Genomic DNA, 20126 nt, shown 5'->3' with positions numbered 1-20126 from the left:
GACCCTACTTGTGTTACCTTCTTTTGACATAATTAATGGATTTGTACCAGACTATATGCAATCAGTGTGCCTTGGTGTTGTTTGGCTGTTCACAAATCTATGGGTTGATCCTGAATATCTTGAAGAAGAGTTCCATTTGCAGCCTTTGGATTTAAGGGTTCTTGATGATGAAATGCTCAACATTCAGCCACCTAATGAAGTGAGATGTAATCCAAGACCACTTTCCGAAATACATTTTTGGAAAGCGACCGAATGGAGAGCATTTCTTCTCCTGTATTCTCCAGTGATTTTGAAAAATATTTTACAGAGAAGGTTTTATAACCATTGGATGCTTCTTGTGTGCGCTCTTCATATTCTCCTCTCTTGTGTGACCATTCAAGATCAGCTGAACTGCACAGAATTGTGTCTCATTTATTTTGTGTCACAAATTCCAGAGCACTGTTCTTATTATTCTCATTTGCTTGTGCATCTCACACAAAGTGCTAGGGATCGGGGTCTATTACGGGCCAACTCAGCATTTGTGTATGAAAGTACCAATGAAAATTGCTTGATTTATTCTGTAGAACACAAGCAGTGCCTTGTCAAATCTTAAGGAATTTCTTTGCATAGCAAATAATTATACGCAGTGGTGACTCAGTGCATCCAGAGAAGCAAGCCGCCTTTTCTAAAGACTGACCAGTTATGTTCCTCTGACAAACATGGCAAACTACATTAATGGTGATATAGTTACCCTGGAAAAGGGTATGAAAAGACAACTGTCTGCCAGTGAAAAGGTGGCATTAGAGAAAAATACTGTACGTAATTGTTACCTGCAGAATAGTCTTGCTTGCGTTTACAAGCATTGTATTGTTTTCAAGAAATTACTAGCAACTCAAGAATATGGAGTAGGTTACAACAGGAATAATTCTGTCATAGCTACACAACAGTCCTATGGAGTAATTTCTTCTTTTGTGGTGGTCCGAACAGCATGTCAGTGTGTAGAGGAATGCTCTTGTTCAGAGCTGCTAATATTTTACCAGAAGTTGGCCAAGGTGCAGAATCAATGTACTATTTATGATTCTGCTATTAATGTACATATTTCAAAGTTCTTGGTTTAGGTTCAGACCACGCATGAGTTGATGGTGTGTACATCAAAAGAAATTGAAGCAAAATGCATCCTTTTGCAGCATGACAGATTTCTCCACATTATTAAGATGCCATTGTTTGAAATGGACTAGAGATGACCTCTGAATTAGGACTTAACTTTATACCAGTGATTTGAATTTGGCGACCAGTGAAACTTAACATTAACACTGTATTTGTCAACCCTTTCAACTTTTACAGATGTACTAAATATCACTTAAAACAGATTAGTGTGTCTTGCTTGGTTTGTATTAATATATCTGGTTTATTAATAATTTATATTAGTAACTAAGTTCATTTTGAGAGAGTGCATAACGTAAAAAAAATAGCATCTCTTAAATAAACAATTAAGTGTGGTCCAAATAGCTTTTTGTAAATGCACAGGTTGACATTGAATTGTTCTGGTCTCTTGATCCACCTGGTGTGGACATGTACCATGTGCACATTAACACCTATGGTGTTCAAGGTATTTTACTATGGTACATTTTATATATTGTACCATAGTACTATAAAGTAATGTAACATACCATAGTACATACCATTGTATACCATGGTACACCATGGTACACGATTCACATTGTACCATACAGTACCATGATACAGAAACATGTACCATAGTACATCCAATAGTATACCATCGTATACTATTGTAAACTTTCATATGAGTGCAATTACATCATTTACGTACATCTAACGGAATGTTATAATACATAATTAATGATGTTTGTTAAAATCACGAATCACTAAGAGAACAAATACAAACGAACATGGGATGTGCACGTGGTATGTGCACGTGTCACAGATCTAGCATGTCTACTTAGAAGAGGATAACCATTTCGCTGCTACTTGGCTAGTGTTAAATTGCTCCAATAGGCAACCTTCTGTACCAATACAGATTAAGTCTTCAGCAGTGGAGACATGGAAGTTAATGCAATTGAAGTTCCCTTCATGCTGCAACAGCTTTATACTTTACAGTGTAATCAGAAAATGGGCCATTTAATCAGTTCATATTAGATTAAGTAGCTTTACAACCCTTTAATAATGTTTAATTAGTACAGAACTGTATAGCCCTGGTAGTTTTGATTGGTTTCCCTCTGAGTTTGACGAGAATAAAGAGTCTGACCACTCAGGAAGGATAAGGAGAGAGCAATTGTGTGCGGCCACCACCTGCAAAACCATTCCCTTGTTGGGGGTGTCCTGCTGTCACTTTCACTCGCACCAAAACAGGTGACAGTGATGCGCAGCGGCTCAGGCTTCCTAAGCGGCCAGACTGGTGTCCCTTCCTGATGCAGCGCAGTGTGCAGAACAAACACAGCCGCTCTGTTATTGACGAGAGTAAAGAGTCTGACCACTCAGTAAGCGCCCCCTTCCTCCAGCCCCAGAGGGAGGAACGGTCATCAATGGCCGCGCAGCCGCAGTGCAGCTCGGCCCGCCCGCTCCTCCTCGGGGTCAGAGAGACCAAACACTTTTTTTTTTTTTTTATTGAATTTAGTATTTTTCATTTCATAAAATAAAAACAATTCAATTTTTTTAATACTTGTGATTAAAATCATTAAAATATCAATCCTTAAAATCACTTAAAATTTTTAAAATCTGTGATTTTAACAAAGAACAAAACAATTAACTTCAAATTAAACGTGCCCAAAACAACAAAACAAACGTGATAAAAGCAAAAACTGCTCACCAACATAAAGGTCAAATACATTGAAAATAACTGAAAATGCATTGAACAAAATAAAGAAACAATTAAAAAGGAAAAAATAAAAAACAAACAAAAAAGGTCCAATGCATTTTAAATTAAACCCAAAACGGTCAATGTATTTGACAAAAGAATATAACAAAACTATACCAAAAACCCTAAACAATGTGATTTAAAAACAACTAAATCTTTAAAAACAATTAAGATTCATTTTTAAAATCTTTTTTAAAAACAATCATCCATAAAATCTTTAAAAGATCTTGGACTCGGGCTCCAGCAGGGGGAACTGACCGTCCCCGGAGGTGGGTCCCATCATGGGATCCTGAGCTCCCCCAGATCTTGTATACGCCAGTTCTTATAGGCTTCCTCCTTGCCCCTCTGATGGACCTCCAGATTGACATAGTCTCTTACGAACACCATGCCCCTCCGCGCGATGACGATCGGGTCCAGCTCCTGCTTGTTGAACAGACAGATGTTCCGTCCCTCCCACAGTGCCTGCTTCACTGCGCAGACGACACGCCACCAGCACCTCAGGGTAGATGTTGATATTCCCCTGGCCGGACCGTACAGGATCTGCTGGGCGGTCACCCGCGCAGGTACGGCAAACCTGTGGAGGAACGGAGAAAACAGGAGCCAGACCCTGTGGGCGGAGGGGCACTCACTAAAGATGTGAGCCTCCGTCTCCTTCCCCAGGCAACCCTTATAGGGGCAGGTGTCATAAGGAGCTATGCCCCTTCTGTGCATGAACACTCGGGTGGGGAGACACCGACTCACAGCCATCCAGGAGACATCTTTCTGCGTATTCGTGAGACAAACGTGCGTAGCGTTAGCCCAGATAAACCGGCAGGTTTCGGGAGGGAAATCTTCTATCCGGCTGGTCTCCTGGGCAGATCTCATCTGACTACAGATGGTCTTATAATCCCAGGAGGCCAGCACGACTTTATGGAGGCCTACTTCGAGCGCAAAGGCTCGGAGCGCCCTGTAGAACGGCGGGGGATCCCACGAGTGCGGCCTGGTGTTATCCATGGCGCAGAGGCCGAATGGTCTCAGGCTGCTGGCAAAATAAAAGCGGTTCATGAAACTCACTTTCTTGCCAGCAGCCTGGATGTTCTTGACCACATAGGCCAGCCCCTGCGCCTTTATCAGCCGCACAACGTCCGGGACCCCCCTGCCTCCATCCAGGGTACCCTTCACCATCTGCACTCTTTTCAGCCTCTCCATTTTGCTCCCCCAGACAAACCGAAATATAATTCGGGTCACTAGTTTTGCGATGACCTTGTCTGGGGGGAAGATCATTCCTACGTAGAGGAGTATCGGGAAGAGGATGGCCTTTACGACCAGCACCTTACCAGCCATCGTCAAGGTCCTTGTGCTCCAGCCGTGGATCTTCCGTTGGACCTTCGCTATGGCCTCCTCCCAGCTCCGGGTGCCCGTGTTGGTCCCGTCGATCGTGATGCCCAGAACCTTGATAGACGGCTTCACAGGGAACACGGTCGGCGGGCCCCGGCCGACAGGCCATGCCCTGGAGAGGTAGATCTCGCTCTTGGCCTTATTCACAGCGGCCCCCGTCGCCCTGCAGAAGCCGTCCAGCAGTTCCTCGACCCTGGCCACGGACGGAGCGTCCGTGCAGACCACGGCCACGTCGTCCATATAGGCCAGGGCCTTCAGTTGCTCTCCGCCGGAACCCGGGAGATGGAAACCTGTCACCCGGACGTCCCGGCGGATCGCCTGCATGAACGGCTCCAAGCAGAGGACGTACAGCAGGGCCGACAGGGGACAACCCTGCCGGACCCCCGACCTGACCGGAAATGGTTCGGTCAGGTGGCGGTTCACAAGGACCCTGCTGCTTAGGCCGCTGTAGATGATCTTGACCCACTTCCTCAGGCCAAGAGCGAGACCCATCCCCTCCATAACAAGCTGCAGGTATTCGTGGCCCACTCTGTCGAAGGCTTTCTCCTGGTCCAAGCTGATTAGGACCAGGGGAAGCCCTCTCTCGTTCGAGTAGGCCACGACATCCCCGAGCAGCATGGCGTTGTCGGCCGCCGATCTCCCCCGGGCACCACAGACCTGGTCGGGACCCACGACTTGAGGGAGTGGCCGCTGCAGCCAGAGCGTCAGTGCTTTGGCCAGTATCTTGTAGTCGGTGCACAGGAGGCTGACTGGCCGCCAGTTCCTCAGATCTTTCGTGTCTCCCTTCTTGTGAAGAAGGGAGAGGATACTCTTCTTCATCGAAGGGGCCAATCTGCCCTCTCTGTACATCGACCCCAGGACCTGGCCCAGATCTTCCTTAAGCACCTCCCAAAAGATCTTATAGAACTCAGCAGGGATCCCGTCGGGACCCGGTGTCCTTCCAGAGTTAAGACTCTTTATCACCTGGGAGAGTTCAGTGGTGGTGATCTCTGGATCCTCCTCCTCCTCCTCGTCCCCCTCATTGCGGGACTCCAACAGGGACAGAAAGTGATGGATCAGATTTTGATCCACCACCTTCTGGTCGTACAACTCCCTGTAGAAATCCCGCACCACTGTCTCAACAGCCTCTCTGCCCTCCACCTCTTGCCCCGAGGAGTCGATCATGGAGGACATTGCAGGCCGCCTCTCCTTCGTTTTCTTGAAGAAGAAGCGGCTGCATTTCTCATCGTCCTCCATGATACGGACCCTGGAAAGGACCTTGATCTTCTCTTGCTCCTCCCGATAGAGGGCGGAGAGACTCAGTTTGACCCGGGCCACCTCCTCAGCTAGGTCGAAGCCTCTGAGCTGTAAAAGACTCAGGCGCTGGAGGCGGCCGTTTAGATGGGAATATCTCGCCCGCCTCTCGCGAGCTTTCCGTTTCCCCAGCTGAATGAAGTAGCCCTTGGTTCTTTTCTTCATCATCTCCCACCACTCTATGGGAGAATCAAAAAGGTCCTTCAGGGTCCTCCACTCCTCGAGGCGTCTGCTAAAGGTCTTAATCACACGAGGGTCATCGAGCAGAGAGGTGTTGAGCTTCCAGACCCCAGGCCCCGACTCCCGTGTGCTCGGAATGAGCACCTCTGTCGTCAGGAGCCTGTGGTCTGAAAAGAAGACCGCCTCCGAAGACATGGCGGTCCTCTCCAGTGGCTTGCTGAGGAGGACGAGATCTATCCTGGAGAAGGAGGAGCCAGAAGAACTCACCCAGGTGAACAAGGGGACCAGGTCCCGACCTGCGTCGCAGAGTTCAAAGTCCTCCACGAACGCAGCGAGGTCCCTGCTGGATCTATCGTTGCGGGGCTTACTCCGGTCTACATCCCTCAGAGCACAGTTGAAATCACCTGAAATGATAACTGGCAAGGTGCCGATCAGGAGCGGGCGTAGCTGAGGGAGAAAGAGGACTCTCTCTCTCTGGCTGGTGGGGGCATAGACATTGACCAGCCTCAATACAGCCCCCTTGTATTTAAAATCGAGGCTGGCCAGTCTGCCCGCCTCTATTACCTTAAATGTTTTAACTGTTATGAAGGGGTTTTTCAGGAGTACGGCAATCCCGTCCGCTCGGGACACATTGGACCCCGACCAGAAGGATTCTCCTAGGGTCCAAGTGTCCCGGAGATCTTTATATTCTTTTTGGAACGGGATGCCACACTCCTGCAAACAAATAATATCCGCCTTCATTCCAGCCAGAGAGTTTAAAACATCGGTCCTCTTTTTCACCTCAGCAATGCTCCTCACATTTATTGAAATAATAGTTAATGCCATAATGGCTGTGAGGGCAATTACCCGCTCCGTAACAATCATGTAAAGAAACCTTTCTCTTCCCCACTCCTCTCTTCTCCCTCACCTAGCTTAGCGCTAGCACCCATCATTTCAATCATTTGCCTCATCGCTTGATCCTCTAGGAAGACTATTTGGGGGGCTCGGCTCCCGCCACCCGGTAAGGCTGGCGAAACTCCACTGGGCTCAGGGCCCGTGGTGCTGGAGGTTCTCCCTGGTTCCTTTGAGGCCGAGGCCCGACGAACAGATGGCAGGGCAGAGGCTTTATGTATAACTGGGGAGAAAACTGTGTAGACCCCGCTAGTTGTTCTTTTAACTAATGGTAGGGGAGGGGGTGGTCTCTCCCTTCCCGGCTGTCTGCCGCCGCAGGCCTCCTCCCCCAGCACCAGTGACCTTGCCATTACATCCCTGATGTCTTTCTGGGAAAGGACACTGGCGCCGACTCTCGTCTCCTGAGGACCTGCGGCTCTCCCACTACTGCCGGGAGGGCATACCTGACCCCTCTCCCGGGGAGAAGTCCGGGCCCTGGCTGCAGGAGGCCTCCCTCAGGGACGTTACCGATCGGCCTGGTCGGTCCCTGGAATCCGAGGCCTCTCCTGGATCCTGGCTGGTGACGTCAGCAGGGAGCAGTCCTGGTCAGGCCGGGCTCCGGGTAGATGGTCGGCCGGGTTTCTGGATGGGACCCATCCGCCGACTCCTCTGGCTAGGTCCCCTGTCGCTCCCGGTCCGTCCCAATCTCCACTCGCCTCGGCCTCCGGACCGCTCCAAGGACCCAGGACTCTGCAGCTCTGTCAACCGGCACCTCCCCGTCTCGTCTGGTCTGGCCTGATGGATCAGCTCCCTGCAAGGAAAAGAAGAAGACTGTCAAATACAGCTCGATGCCCCCTGCTGGACAAAGGTTTCTCTCACTATTACTGCATAGTTTTGATATATTGATCCTACTATTGGAAAGATAATAAAAACGTTAATATCAATTACATCCCAACAATAATGACAATTCATTTTCATATAAACATGATCACTCACCATATTCCACATGAAAGAATCAAATCTGAACAATACATTTTTCCCAAAACTTATCCATTCACAAAAAAGAACTAAGATCCAGGGTTTCATTTAACCCATATGGTTCCATTGCTTTTACAGTGAAAATCCAAAACGCTTCTCTGTTTAGCAAACGCTTAATGTTATTCTGCTATTTTTTCAATTGCCACAAATGTCAAACTAGAGGCTGACCCATGATTCTTTTTTTTTTATAATGTCTGGCTATAGCATAGTCCATATTGTTATTGCGAATAGCAGCTTTATGTTCTGATATACCTATTTTTAAATTTCTCTTCGTTTGTCACTTTTGTAACCCCTTAACTGAAACCGATTCTGGAGATCTTTAGCTTTACATTCATAATCAGACTCATTGCCACATATTCTTTGAAGGCATGTGAATTGACCATAGGGTATGTTTTTAATCATATATTTCGGATGAGCATGTAAGATCTATTTCGGGCAGTGGGTTTCCGAAAAATTGACATATTAAATGTCCATCAGTATTTATGGAAATATTCAAATCTAAAAAATGCAATTCATTTTGACTATATTCCATAGTAAATTTCAAAGTGTGATGAGTATTGTATATAATTGCTTAACACCATCAAATCATCTGCAGAACCAGTCCACAGTAAAATTATATCACCAATATAGCTTTTCCTTAAATAAACAATTCGTAATAGTGGATTGGAGGAACGATCATTAATATATTGTTTTCCCCAATAACCCAAATATACATTTGCATATTTTGGGGCAAATGACGAACCCATGGCTGTACCCTGAGATTATAAATAATACTTGTTATTGAACAAGAAATAGTTGGACTTCAAGACAAATTCCGTTATTTTTAATAGAAAATGCATAGGAATGTAATCTTTTGGGGTTCAAAATAATATGATAGCGCCTCCAAACCACCTTCATGTGGAATATTCGTGTACAAACTTCCAACATGAAAAGAAACAACAGATACATATATAGATATAGTAATGCGAGTAAAGTGCTCTAAAAAGAAATCTGTAAATCTATTCAAAACTGAGACACTTGTTAATGATTGTTTCGGAAGTACTATATAACTAGACATAAGAATCTGAGTCTGATTATGACGAGAATAAAGAGTCTGACCACTCAGGAAGGATAAGGAGAGAGCAATTGTGTGCGGCCACCACCTGCAAAAGCATTCCCTTGTTGGGGGTGTCCTGCTGTCACTTCCACTCGCACCAAAACAGGTGCCAGTGATGCGCAGCGGCTCAGGCTTCCTAAGCGGCCGGACTGGTGTCCCTTCCTGAGGCAGCGCAGCGCGCAGAGCAAACACAGCCGCTCTGTTATTGACGAGAGTAAAGAGTCTGACCACTCAGAAAGCGCCCCCTTCCTCCAGCCCCAGAGGGAGGAACGGTCATCAATGGCCGCGCAGCCGCAGTGCAGCTCGGCCCGCTTCGCGCTCAGAAGGGGGCGCTACGGCTCCTCCTCGGGGTCAGAGAGACCAAACACTTTAGAAACGCATTTCTCAAGTCACGCACTATAGAAATGATCCCTGAAAGTATAGTCTTACCAGCCGCCCCGCGGCCACAGCGCCCGCTGAGCCGCTCTGTCTGCGCCGCTGACGGTGTGACGTTTTAGCAGCCGCGCTTTTCTTCCCTAAACTGACTTTACAAAGACAGACAAGTCAAGTCATTCAAAGTCTGTACAAAACGTCGATCTCACCAGTAGAAGGTTTACACGTACTTATCTTTTTGTGAAATCCCACAAGGCAACGCGGTAAATCATTTGCATACACACTGAATATATTCTAAAGGGAATTACTCCAAACACTACAAAATCCCACGGTATATATGATGCGTTTATTGATTTACGGGGATAAAGAGTTTTCTATCAAAATGTCCACTCTGAGTTACCTGTGCAAAGTGAGCGCTAAAGAACACGTGGTGCTGCTGTGTCTCTGCGCATGTCAGACTGGACCGCACACAGCATGCGTCATATTCCATATTTGCATAACGCTGTACTGCCTATATAAATTGAATTACCCCCCACACTACTTGCAAAATGCCTCCATATATTACGTGTTTAATCGTTTAAGTAAAATACTGTTTTATTAGGTAAAGTATTTTACATTTCAATAAAATAAAGACATTCAAAATGTTAATACTTTAATACTTAAAAAAAATTAAATCAATCCCTAAAATCACTTAACATTTTTAAAATCTTACAGTGATTAACTTAAACAAAATACATGAACTCAAATAAACATGTGCAATAAATCAAATAAACTTGCGATTAAGGGCAATACTGCCAAATAAAACCATTAAACAAATAAACAATATGGTCAAATACATTTAAATTCACTGAAAATGCATCAGATAAATCATAAAACTAATAAAACCATAAAATAAAAAACAAAACCAAAACAATCTGATACATAAGGAGGGCAAAAAGTTTTCTAACTCGATTTATAACAATAGGTTTGCATGTTATGTTACATGTAATGAACACGTGTTTGGCAGTGGCGGGACGCAGCGCCTGTGTGCGCCGGGACTGGACCCTTCAGCGCGGCATTGTACCCCAGTGTCAACACACATCAACACAGTTGTACTGTTAACTAACTAAAATAAACATACGAAGAAATGTACCTTAAACTACTGCAATCACGTCAATTATATACATCTAACGGAGTGCTATAATACATAATTAATGACGTTTTCTAACTATGTATCACATAACGGGACAACCAACAGTTTTCATTAGTTTCAATCTGATTTTGACAAGAATAAAAAGAAGTCTGACACACAGTGAAGGCATGTTATAATCGTAGGAAACATGGGGAAATTAAGGTAAAACCACAATAACTGTGAAAATACTATTATTAAAACATGTTTTTCTTATTAACTTTCGTAGCAGATGCCATTCCAAGGACTAAACATGCACCATGGGAACCTTTCATCAGGGATGATATATATATATATGAATTTCTGTTACTAATTTTCAATACTTATTTTAGTACCTTTGAGAAAAGTATGTACATTTGAATGGTTATTCTATGTAAAGAATACATTTCTGATTTACCAATTATAGCAACACCTTCCTCTCATGGTAAGGCTGGCTTGGCGTCACCAACAGTTTTGCAGGATGTGCCCCCAGCCATGCACCGGGATGCCATATGCTTGGTTGTGTACAGGCCGTGCAGAAGATCGGTGGTGTATCTCGCAGCAGACACCTTAGAGCAGCGGCCCCTCAGTGACTGTGTAATGAAAGCCTGATGAGGAGACTGCAAAACACAATATAAATATTGGACACAGAAACCATACCTCATTATCCAGCAATGCATGTCAATAACAACTAATTGATCAATATTTACTATAACTACTAAACAGGCTGATGAGCAAGCAATGCTATTTTTTAGGCTGTACACCTGCTCTAACTTAATTGCAAATTAATGTTATTTGCAATATATATATATATATATATATATATATATATATATATATATATATTTATATATTTTTTAAATTTTAAATATTGTTTTCTGTCTGGAAATAATTGAAAATAATTAAAATAATGATCAAAACTTTTTCTGAGGAATCAGTAAAAGTTTTCTTAAAATATTTCCATATCAATGCATTTGTACATGCATTTCATGTGATGTACATGTATTTCCAGCTCCTGTATTCGTCCTATTGGCGCTCTGTCAGTGTTACTTGTACGCACTGCTGCTGCAGAGGATGGATCATCAGGTGATCTTGTCCTTACTGATGAAGAAGATGCCATAAATTAGTTTAATGATGGATAATTACCAGTATTCCTAGACTACAATGACCCAGTAAGTAATTAAGTATATTTGACCTTTTAGTCAAGCATGATACTAAGTGCAGATCTCTTCATGGTGGTAAAAATGATTAATCTGAGATGTTTCTGTACATTTGTAGGTTGCACGAGGTAACTATGATGTGCCTACGACACAAGAGGATGAAAATACTATCCACTTGGAACCAAATGAAGCCATGGAGGTAGTGATGCCATTTATAATTAATTTATAGTATTATCAGTTGCAAAAATAAAACTGAATAGAGGTCTCTGAGAAAAAGCACAATCCATAAAGAATATCTGACTTTTTTCTGTTTTTGTTTTTTGGTAGAATACCAAATGCAAAAATACTTAATGCAAATGTGTGGTTTTTGTTTGTTTTAAATACATTGACCCAGTGATTATGCTATACGGGTTTTTTATATTTGTGTGCATTTAAAAAAAAAAAAAAAAATCTTTGCAGGGACAACTTTCTGGCCCTGCTGATGGCATTTTCTTTGAGACATGGCTTGTCTGGTGTAGCTTTAAAAGACATACTGGATTTATTAAATACTGTAGCACCAGGATGTGTACCAAAAACAAAATGGTTTTTGGATAAGGCATTTTTTAACCTGACTGCAGAAGTCCACTTTTACTGCCCAAAGTGTTTAGAATATCTTAGTAGAGATCCAAAGGACCATCGTCAGGCCTGTAATTGTGCAGTGAACAAACAGGGACTACTCAAGTTAGCAAACAATTTTTGGGTTATGCCACTAGCTCCACAACTTAAAATATCTTGTGTCAAACATCAATAAGGTCTCATTTTCGACCTGATGCTGAGACATGTGACATCAGTACTGGAAATCTGTACAAAGAGCAGGGAGAGTTTGTTGAAAATCAAGACAACATCACTATTTCATTCAACTGTGATGGTAGCCCTGTGTTCAAGTCTTCACAGTACTCAATATGGCCTATTTTGTGCACAGTGAATGAGTTGACTTTGAAAGACAGACGTAGTAATGTTGTGCTGCATACGTTGTGGTTTGGAAGACAAAAGCCATGCATTGACACGTATGTTACTCCGTTTGTTTCAGAACTACAGAGTTTACATGCTGATGGCTTTGCTGGGATAGATAAGAATGGACATCAGCATACTAGCAGAGTGCGTGCACTAATATGTGTTTGTGATGCGGTTGCACGTGCCATGGTTCACAATTTTAAACAGTTTAATGGAGCATATGGCTGTGGCTTCTGTTGTCATGAAGGGACAGTTGTTGCAAAAGGGAAGAGTTACGCAAGCGTGTACCCTCTGACTTCTGAAGAACCACCACAGAGAACAATGGCTGGCACAATTGAAATGGTTGAAACAGTATTAGAAAGTAACAATGATCAAGCTGAGTGTCAAAGGTGCTAGGACCCTACTTGTGTTACCTTCTTTTGACATAATTAATGGATTTGTACCAGACTATATGCAATCAGTGTGCCTTGGTGTTGTTTGGCTGTTCACAAATCTATGGGTTGATCCTGAATATCTTGAAGAAGAGTTCCATTTGCAGCCTTTGGATTTAAGGGTTCTTGATGATGAAATGCTCAACATTCAGCCACCTAATGAAGTGAGATGTAATCCAAGACCACTTTCCGAAATACATTTTTGGAAAGCGACCGAATGGAGAGCATTTCTTCTCCTGTATTCTCCAGTGATTTTGAAAAATATTTTACAGAGAAGGTTTTATAACCATTGGATGCTTCTTGTGTGCGCTCTTCATATTCTCCTCTCTTGTGTGACCATTCAAGATCAGCTGAACTGCACAGAATTGTGTCTCATTTATTTTGTGTCACAAATTCCAGAGCACTGTTCTTATTATTCTCATTTGCTTGTGCATCTCACACAAAGTGCTAGGGATCGGGGTCTATTACGGGCCAACTCAGCATTTGTGTATGAAAGTACCAATGAAAATTGCTTGATTTATTCTGTAGAACACAAGCAGTGCCTTGTCAAATCTTAAGGAATTTCTTTGCATAGCAAATAATTATACGCAGTGGTGACTCAGTGCATCCAGAGAAGCAAGCCGCCTTTTCTAAAGACTGACCAGTTATGTTCCTCTGACAAACATGGCAAACTACATTAATGGTGATATAGTTACCCTGGAAAAGGGTATGAAAAGACAACTGTCTGCCAGTGAAAAGGTGGCATTAGAGAAAAATACTGTACATAATTGTTACCTGCAGAATAGTCTTGCTTGCGTTTACAAGCATTGTATTGTTTTCAAGAAATTACTAGCAACTCAAGAATATGGAGTAGGTTACAACAGGAATAATTCTGTCATAGCTACACAACAGTCCTATGGAGTAATTTCTTCTTTTGTGGTGGTCCGAACAGCATGTCAGTGTGTAGAGGAATGCTCTTGTTCAGAGCTGCTAATATTTTACCAGAAGTTGGCCAAGGTGCAGAATCAATGTACTATTTATGATTCTGCTATTAATGTACATATTTCAAAGTTCTTGGTTTAGGTTCAGACCACGCATGAGTTGATGGTGTGTACATCAAAAGAAATTGAAGCAAAATGCATCCTTTTGCAGCATGACAGATTTCTCCACATTATTAAGATGCCATTGTTTGAAATGGACTAGAGATGACCTCTGAATTAGGACTTAACTTTATACCAGTGATTTGAATTTGGCGACCAGTGAAACTTAACATTAACACTGTATTTGTCAACCCTTTCAACTTTTACAGATGTACTAAATATCACTTAAAACAGATTAGTGTGTCTTGCTTGGTTTGTATTAATATATCTGGTTTATTAATAATTTATATTAGTAACTAAGTTCATTTTGAGAGAGTGCATAACGTAAAAAAAATAGCATCTCTTAAATAAACAATTAAGTGTGGTCCAAATAGCTTTTTGTAAATGCACAGGTTGACATTGAATTGTTCTGGTCTCTTGATCCACCTGGTGTGGACATGTACCATGTGCACATTAACACCTATGGTGTTCAAGGTATTTTACTATGGTACATTTTATATATTGTACCATAGTACTATAAAGTAATGTAACATACCATAGTACATACCATTGTATACCATGGTACACCATGGTACACGATTCACATTGTACCATACAGTACCATGATACAGAAACATGTACCATAGTACATCCAATAGTATACCATCGTATACTATTGTAAACTTTCATATGAGTGCAATTACATCATTTACGTACATCTAACGGAATGTTATAATACATAATTAATGATGTTTGTTAAAATCACGAATCACTAAGAGAACAAATACAAACGAACATGGGATGTGCACGTGGTATGTGCACGTGTCACAGATCTAGCATGTCTACTTAGAAGAGGATAACCATTTCGCTGCTACTTGGCTAGTGTTAAATTGCTCCAATAGGCAACCTTCTGTACCAATACAGATTAAGTCTTCAGCAGTGGAGACATGGAAGTTAATGCAATTGAAGTTCCCTTCATGCTGCAACAGCTTTATACTTTACAGTGTAATCAGAAAATGGGCCATTTAATCAGTTCATATTAGATTAAGTAGCTTTACAACCCTTTAATAATGTTTAATTAGTACAGAACTGTATAGCCCTGGTAGTTTTGATTGGTTTCCCTCTGAGTTTGACGAGAATAAAGAGTCTGACCACTCAGGAAGGATAAGGAGAGAGCAATTGTGTGCGGCCACCACCTGCAAAACCATTCCCTTGTTGGGGGTGTCCTGCTGTCACTTTCACTCGCACCAAAACAGGTGACAGTGATGCGCAGCGGCTCAGGCTTCCTAAGCGGCCAGACTGGTGTCCCTTCCTGATGCAGCGCAGTGTGCAGAACAAACACAGCCGCTCTGTTATTGACGAGAGTAAAGAGTCTGACCACTCAGTAAGCGCCCCCTTCCTCCAGCCCCAGAGGGAGGAACGGTCATCAATGGCCGCGCAGCCGCAGTGCAGCTCGGCCCGCCCGCTCCTCCTCGGGGTCAGAGAGACCAAACACTTTTTTTTTTTTTTTATTGAATTTAGTATTTTTCATTTCATAAAATAAAAACAATTCAATTTTTTTAATACTTGTGATTAAAATCATTAAAATATCAATCCTTAAAATCACTTAAAATTTTTAAAATCTGTGATTTTAACAAAGAACAAAACAATTAACTTCAAATTAAACGTGCCCAAAACAACAAAACAAACGTGATAAAAGCAAAAACTGCTCACCAACATAAAGGTCAAATACATTGAAAATAACTGAAAATGCATTGAACAAAATAAAGAAACAATTAAAAAGGAAAAAATAAAAAACAAACAAAAAAGGTCCAATGCATTTTAAATTAAACCCAAAACGGTCAATGTATTTGACAAAAGAATATAACAAAACTATACCAAAAACCCTAAACAATGTGATTTAAAAACAACTAAATCTTTAAAAACAATTAAGATTCATTTTTAAAATCTTTTTTAAAAACAATCATCCATAAAATCTTTAAAAGATCTTGGACTCGGGCTCCAGCAGGGGGAACTGACCGTCCCCGGAGGTGGGTCCCATCATGGGATCCTGAGCTCCCCCAGATCTTGTATACGCCAGTTCTTATAGGCTTCCTCCTTGCCCCTCTGATGGACCTCCAGATTGACATAGTCTCTTACGAACACCATGCCCCTCCGCGCGATGACGATCGGGTCCAGCTCCTGCTTGTTGAACAGACAGATGTTCCGTCCCTCCCACAGTGCCTGCTTCACTGCGCAGACGACACGCCACCAGCACCTCAGGGTAGATGTTGATATTCCCCTGGCCGGACCGTACAGGATCTGCTGGGCGGTCACCCGCGCAGGAACGGCAAACCTGTGGAGGAACGGAGAAAACAGGAGCCAGACCCTGTGGGCGGAGGGGCACTCACTAAAGATGTGAGCCTCCGTCTCCTTCCCCAGGCAACCCTTATAGGGGCAGGTGTCATAAGGAGCTATGCCCCTTCTGTGCATGAACACTCGGGTGGGGAGACACCGACTCACAGCCATCCAGGAGACATCTTTCTGCGTATTCGTGAGACAAACGTGCGTAGCGTTAGCCCAGATAAACCGGCAGGTTTCGGGAGGGAAATCTTCTATCCGGCTGGTCTCCTGGGCAGATCTCATCTGACTACAGATGGTCTTATAATCCCAGGAGGCCAGCACGACTTTATGGAGGCCTACTTCGAGCGCAAAGGCTCGGAGCGCCCTGTAGAACGGCGGGGGATCCCACGAGTGCGGCCTGGTGTTATCCATGGCGCAGAGGCCGAATGGTCTCAGGCTGCTGGCAAAATAAAAGCGGTTCATGAAACTCACTTTCTTGCCAGCAGCCTGGATGTTCTTGACCACATAGGCCAGCCCCTGCGCCTTTATCAGCCGCACAACGTCCGGGACCCCCCTGCCTCCATCCAGGGTACCCTTCACCATCTGCACTCTTTTCAGCCTCTCCATTTTGCTCCCCCAGACAAACCGAAATATAATTCGGGTCACTAGTTTTGCGATGACCTTGTCTGGGGGGAAGATCATTCCTACGTAGAGGAGTATCGGGAAGAGGATGGCCTTTACGACCAGCACCTTACCAGCCATCGTCAAGGTCCTTGTGCTCCAGCCGTGGATCTTCCGTTGGACCTTCGCTATGGCCTCCTCCCAGCTCCGGGTGCCCGTGTTGGTCCCGTCGATCGTGATGCCCAGAACCTTGATAGACGGCTTCACAGGGAACACGGTCGGCGGGCCCCGGCCGACAGGCCATGCCCTGGAGAGGTAGATCTCGCTCTTGGCCTTATTCACAGCGGCCCCCGTCGCCCTGCAGAAGCCGTCCAGCAGTTCCTCGACCCTGGCCACGGACGGAGCGTCCGTGCAGACCACGGCCACGTCGTCCATATAGGCCAGGGCCTTCAGTTGCTCTCCGCCGGAACCCGGGAGATGGAAACCTGTCACCCGGACGTCCCGGCGGATCGCCTGCATGAACGGCTCCAAGCAGAGGACGTACAGCAGGGCCGACAGGGGACAACCCTGCCGGACCCCCGACCTGACCGGAAATGGTTCGGTCAGGTGGCGGTTCACAAGGACCCTGCTGCTTAGGCCGCTGTAGATGATCTTGACCCACTTCCTCAGGCCAAGAGCGAGACCCATCCCCTCCATAACAAGCTGCAGGTATTCGTGGCCCACTCTGTCGAAGGCTTTCTCCTGGTCCAAGCTGATTAGGACCAGGGGAAGCCCTCTCTCGTTCGAGTAGGCCACGACATCCCCGAGCAGCATGGCGTTGTCGGCCGCCGATCTCCCCCGGGCACCACAGACCTGGTCGGGACCCACGACTTGAGGGAGTGGCCGCTGCAGCCAGAGCGTCAGTGCTTTGGCCAGTATCTTGTAGTCGGTGCACAGGAGGCTGACTGGCCGCCAGTTCCTCAGATCTTTCGTGTCTCCCTTCTTGTGAAGAAGGGAGAGGATACTCTTCTTCATCGAAGGGGCCAATCTGCCCTCTCTGTACATCGACCCCAGGACCTGGCCCAGATCTTCCTTAAGCACCTCCCAAAAGATCTTATAGAACTCAGCAGGGATCCCGTCGGGACCCGGTGTCCTTCCAGAGTTAAGACTCTTTATCACCTGGGAGAGTTCAGTGGTGGTGATCTCTGGATCCTCCTCCTCCTCCTCGTCCCCCTCATTGCGGGACTCCAACAGGGACAGAAAGTGATGGATCAGATTTTGATCCACCACCTTCTGGTCGTACAACTCCCTGTAGAAATCCCGCACCACTGTCTCAACAGCCTCTCTGCCCTCCACCTCTTGCCCCGAGGAGTCGATCATGGAGGACATTGCAGGCCGCCTCTCCTTCGTTTTCTTGAAGAAGAAGCGGCTGCATTTCTCATCGTCCTCCATGATACGGACCCTGGAAAGGACCTTGATCTTCTCTTGCTCCTCCCGATAGAGGGCGGAGAGACTCAGTTTGACCCGGGCCACCTCCTCAGCTAGGTCGAAGCCTCTGAGCTGTAAAAGACTCAGGCGCTGGAGGCGGCCGTTTAGATGGGAATATCTCGCCCGCCTCTCGCGAGCTTTCCGTTTCCCCAGCTGAATGAAGTAGCCCTTGGTTCTTTTCTTCATCATCTCCCACCACTCTATGGGAGAATCAAAAAGGTCCTTCAGGGTCCTCCACTCCTCGAGGCGTCTGCTAAAGGTCTTAATCACACGAGGGTCATCGAGCAGAGAGGTGTTGAGCTTCCAGACCCCAGGCCCCGACTCCCGTGTGCTCGGAATGAGCACCTCTGTCGTCAGGAGCCTGTGGTCTGAAAAGAAGACCGCCTCCGAAGACATGGCGGTCCTCTCCAGTGGCTTGCTGAGGAGGACGAGATCTATCCTGGAGAAGGAGGAGCCAGAAGAACTCACCCAGGTGAACAAGGGGACCAGGTCCCGACCTGCGTCGCAGAGTTCAAAGTCCTCCACGAACGCAGCGAGGTCCCTGCTGGATCTATCGTTGCGGGGCTTACTCCGGTCTACATCCCTCAGAGCACAGTTGAAATCACCTGAAATGATAACTGGCAAGGTGCCGATCAGGAGCGGGCGTAGCTGAGGGAGAAAGAGGACTCTCTCTCTCTGGCTGGTGGGGGCATAGACATTGACCAGCCTCAATACAGCCCCCTTGTATTTAAAATCGAGGCTGGCCAGTCTGCCCGCCTCTATTACCTTAAATGTTTTAACTGTTATGAAGGGGTTTTTCAGGAGTACGGCAATCCCGTCCGCTCGGGACACATTGGACCCCGACCAGAAGGATTCTCCTAGGGTCCAAGTGTCCCGGAGATCTTTATATTCTTTTTGGAACGGGATGCCACACTCCTGCAAACAAATAATATCCGCCTTCATTCCAGCCAGAGAGTTTAAAACATCGGTCCTCTTTTTCACCTCAGCAATGCTCCTCACATTTATTGAAATAATAGTTAATGCCATAATGGCTGTGAGGGCAATTACCCGCTCCGTAACAATCATGTAAAGAAACCTTTCTCTTCCCCACTCCTCTCTTCTCCCTCACCTAGCTTAGCGCTAGCACCCATCATTTCAATCATTTGCCTCATCGCTTGATCCTCTAGGAAGACTATTTGGGGGGCTCGGCTCCCGCCACCCGGTAAGGCTGGCGAAACTCCACTGGGCTCAGGGCCCGTGGTGCTGGAGGTTCTCCCTGGTTCCTTTGAGGCCGAGGCCCGACGAACAGATGGCAGGGCAGAGGCTTTATGTATAACTGGGGAGAAAACTGTGTAGACCCCGCTAGTTGTTCTTTTAACTAATGGTAGGGGAGGGGGTGGTCTCTCCCTTCCCGGCTGTCTGCCGCCGCAGGCCTCCTCCCCCAGCACCAGTGACCTTGCCATTACATCCCTGATGTCTTTCTGGGAAAGGACACTGGCGCCGACTCTCGTCTCCTGAGGACCTGCGGCTCTCCCACTACTGCCGGGAGGGCATACCTGACCCCTCTCCCGGGGAGAAGTCCGGGCCCTGGCTGCAGGAGGCCTCCCTCAGGGACGTTACCGATCGGCCTGGTCGGTCCCTGGAATCCGAGGCCTCTCCTGGATCCTGGCTGGTGACGTCAGCAGGGAGCAGTCCTGGTCAGGCCGGGCTCCGGGTAGATGGTCGGCCGGGTTTCTGGATGGGACCCATCCGCCGACTCCTCTGGCTAGGTCCCCTGTCGCTCCCGGTCCGTCCCAATCTCCACTCACCTCGGCCTCCGGACCGCTCCAAGGACCCAGGACTCTGCAGCTCTGTCAACCGGCACCTCC

At 45.7% G+C, this 20126-nt stretch overlaps 1 non-coding gene and 2 pseudogenes across 1 annotated transcript; all 3 read right to left on the bottom strand.

Moving 5' to 3' along the window:
* Window positions 1–2469: 2469 nt before the first annotated feature.
* Window positions 2470–2642, bottom strand: LOC136748975 (uncharacterized; annotated as a pseudogene).
* Window positions 2643–8934: 6292 nt separating this feature from the next.
* LOC136748956 (small nucleolar RNA U3) lies at window positions 8935–9135 on the bottom strand. The gene has a single exon (XR_010816676.1). It is a non-coding gene; the product is annotated as a small nucleolar RNA U3 (small nucleolar RNA).
* Window positions 9136–15245: 6110 nt separating this feature from the next.
* Window positions 15246–15418, bottom strand: LOC136748974 (uncharacterized; annotated as a pseudogene).
* Window positions 15419–20126: the final 4708 nt, after the last annotated feature.

The sequence above is a fragment of the Amia ocellicauda genome, chromosome 4 (genome assembly GCF_036373705.1).
Source record: "Amia ocellicauda isolate fAmiCal2 chromosome 4, fAmiCal2.hap1, whole genome shotgun sequence".
Lineage (NCBI taxonomy): Eukaryota > Metazoa > Chordata > Actinopteri > Amiiformes > Amiidae > Amia > Amia ocellicauda.
The sequence above is the reverse complement of the archived record's forward strand: the minus strand, read 5'-3'. Positions and strand labels throughout refer to the sequence as shown.